We start from the raw sequence: 3880 nt of genomic DNA, 5'->3' as shown, positions 1-3880 counted from the left end.
ACCATCACTGAACCCAAGATTGCACACTTTGCTTGGTGTGTACTCTTTCAAGGATTGCCTTTGGGTTCCAGACTCAAGCATTTGGGAGTTCCTGATCCTTGGTGCCCTTTTCGTGGTCACCCAGAAACTTTTATGCACATCTTTTGGTTATGTAGAAGAGCTCAACTGTATTGGAGCTGGATTCACGACTTCTTTCGGCCTTTACAGCTTGAGCCATTTTCCTGGCACATGAATCTTCTAGATGATTTGCCTAGAATCCCCTATAAATTCTCCCAGATATGGCATGCTTTCAGAATGGAGATCCTATACACTCTTTGAAAGGATAAAAATGTTATTTTTCCTCACATTTGTTTGGATATTAATGTTTTGCTTTATGCTAAAGCTTGCATTTGTAACAATGTATTAATGCAGATTCAGATACAAGCTGACAAGGTGGCCCACCTTCAGGAGCTCCTCTAGCACTGGAGCAATTCCCCTTGTATGATTGTCCAAGTACCGCCAGACTCTGTCTCTGCCGATCGTAATCCGCCCGCGGCCACCGCCACGAGTGCAACTCCTCTACCCACCACTCTCAAACCCCGTGATTTTAGCCTCCCCGCCACTCCTCGGGTGGAAGAGATGATGCATGGCAACGCTGCTTGGCTTCTCCACCGCGTCGTGGCTCTGCCTCAGGGTGGCCCTCTGCTACTCCTATGGCTTTTTCTCCTCCTATTGTTGATGATTCTGGGTGGCCCTCTGCCACCACTTCCAAGTTTCCTTGCCTAGCTCTGGTGATCTTTCCTCCCAGGCAGGAGGAAGGAGAAATCGAAAAAGGTCCTAAAGATGGGTGGTCTGTGCCGGACCTGACTCCTGGCCCCGCTGATGTATGGGGAAAAAAAGATGATCCTAATCCTCCTCCCTGAGTTGTCACTGCTTTGGCTGCCTAATTTTTTGATGAATAGCTTGTTTTTTTGTTTCCGGGCATTGGTCGAGTGACTCTCATGGGGTGATCTTGTATCCTCAGTCCTTTTCTTTGTGAATATGTACTTTAATATTTTTAATTAATAGAGAAGGCCTAGTCATAAAAAAAAACATTTTTTCCCTCCATTTTTTCGTTCGAGAATGCTATGGGATTTGGCTTGGAAATAACAAAATAAATGGATTGAGAGGTGTAAAAGATAAATGGTCAGCTATGATTAGAGGGTAGGTAGAGGAAATAAGAAAATAATAAGAGGGTACGTAGTGTAGGAATTAAGAGATGAATGACATGTGTCATAGGTGGAAAAGGCTAATGAATTAATTTAATAAATAAATATTTATTTAATTAATAGAGGAAGTGGGATCAATTAAATAAATACAAGTATTTATTTAATTTAGGAAAGGACTATTTAAATAAATAAATGTATTTATTTAAATGAGAAATAAGGCTAGAAGAGGATAAATGAATTAATTAAATAAATAAAGATTTATTCAATTAATAAAAGAATTAAGCTAAGATAATTAAATAAATAAAGATATTTATTTAATTAGACATGATAATTTTAGGTGTCTACATTTTGCCCCTCTTTGAGACAATGCAGCTTGTCACGTTGTTTCAAAGAAGATAATATGGACTGATACAGAGTTGCCCCAAGATGGGAATGATATGCCCCGTCGAGAGATTGGATGAAAATATTTGAAAAAGATCACAGACAATCTCTCGATAAGAAAGAAAGGCTAGAAAGGGCTGATCGGATAGAGTGACAAAGTCATGGGATAAAGAAGACTGACTCGGGAAACAAGGGCTAGGTCTAGGGCTAGGGCAGTCTATAAGATAGACCATGAGGGGAAAACATCATCATTGTCATCCACACATCCAAGAGATCAGAGTGTAGAGAGAGAATAGAGAAGCAGCAGTCAACAGCAATGGCATTGGTTCACAAATTCAATCGCATTTGCCGATTTCAGAGGCCAGCAAATGCAGGAGAGTCAGTAAGTACCACAAAACCTCCTTGTACTTTGTCGCAATAAATGTTGTCATTAATGTATGCTAGGTAGCACAATAAATGCATTTTAGGTATGACAAACAAGTTCAAAGAACGCCGAGGCGCGTCTGTGTTGGTGCCAGGCACGTCTAGGTTAGCTAGGCATGTCTGTGTGTGTGCCAGGCGCATCTGTGCAGGAAAAGGCGTCTATGTCAAATGAATGCGTCTACGTTGTGCAGGCGCGTCTATGCAATGTAGGCACGTCTGTGCAGAGCAAGCGTGTCTATGTAGAGCATAGGCACATCTATGTATTTCAAGTGCGTTTGTGCAGAGCAGGCTTGTTTGTGCAGTATGTAAGTGCATTTATGTCATGAAGGCGTGTTTGTGTCAAAAATGTGCATTTATGTCTTCTAGGGCAAATCGGCAGTTCTCTGATGAACATACGCTGTCGATTGGATAAGCTGCTAAGAGGATACACTCAAGCAGGTCCTCTAGGGAAGACTAGAATAGCAAATAGGGCTAGGATTGACAATTCTATGATAGAACATACGTTGCCAATTAGGAAACTACTCAAGAGGATACACTCAAGCAGAGGCCCTAGGATATGATAGATCGAGGCACTTTGTGATGAACAGTGAGTACCAAGACATAGTACTTTGTGATGAACAGGGAGTACTAATATGAGCAGCACTTTGTGATGAACAAGGAGTGCAAATATGAGCAGCACTTTGTGATGAACAGGGAGTGCAAAATACGTAGTACTTTGTGATGAATAGGGAGTATCACTAGGATCAATAGCAACACTTTGTGATGAACAGTGAGTGCCACTAGTATAGAAGCAACACTTTGTAATGAACAGTGAGTGTCACTAGAATAGAGTATCATAAGCACTTAAGATAAAAAGCAACATTTTTATGATGAATAGGGAATGCCACTATGACTGACATTATTGATTTGCTTGACTGCAGGATTACCTACCTATGCTGGAGTCACAGGAGAGATTCCCATTGACTCATAGGTTACGACCAAAGCTAACATTTGAGGATAGAGCCACGATTAAGGTTATGGGTTTGCGATTCATTCTGTATGTGCCTGAGTTTCGGGCGAACATGGGATTGTTGACTGCACTTGTTGAGAGATGGCACTCTGAGACATGCACATTCCATTTGTCGATGGGTGAGATGAAAATCACCTTGGAGGATGTGTACAGGATTCTGAGGATACCGATCAATGGGGAGTTGATTCCCTATGATCAAGACAGAGATAGGGATGCACTGAGACGAGTGTTTCGGGATCCAGGACTAGAGATGAGGGCTGGACATGTGGCTTGGGATACCATGACACAGACTGGATTGGTGCTACTAGTAGTACTGGCAGGAGTGATCAATGGGTTCCTGTGTCCGGATAGGGCAACACGAGGGTTGGCTATGGGCTGGGGGAGCACATTGGAGACACTAGTGACACAACATACCAGATATGCTTAGGGACAGTGCGTGCTGGCACACTTGTACTATGAGCTTCATCAGTTTGTATACCATGGATCTGTAGGATTGGGCTGCAGAGTGACATTATTACAGGTATGGGCTTATGACCATCTGCCGGTGACCCGATCGATACATTTTAGAGGCAGGGGCCATGGGCGCAGTTTTGTGCATTTATATGATATGATTACATCTCAACCGCGGATCGGGAGATTGGAGTATTGGCACAGGGTCATCGTTGAGATTGACACTGTGGTATGGAGACCATACCGAGAGTGCGAGGAGTGGGAGGATGATGCAGTGGAGTTGCCATACACCTTCAGGAGCGGGTATCTAATTAGGCAGACGCCCTATGTATTGGAGAGGTAGTTGGTTGACAGGGTGTGCAAGCAGTTCGACAGGATTCAGCGGATGCCATGGGGTTCCCAAATGTATGCTCGGACAATGAGGGATCAG

The sequence above is a fragment of the Cryptomeria japonica genome, chromosome 9 (genome assembly GCF_030272615.1).
Source record: "Cryptomeria japonica chromosome 9, Sugi_1.0, whole genome shotgun sequence".
NCBI lineage: Eukaryota > Viridiplantae > Streptophyta > Pinopsida > Cupressales > Cupressaceae > Cryptomeria > Cryptomeria japonica.
This window is presented reverse-complemented; position numbering follows the sequence as displayed.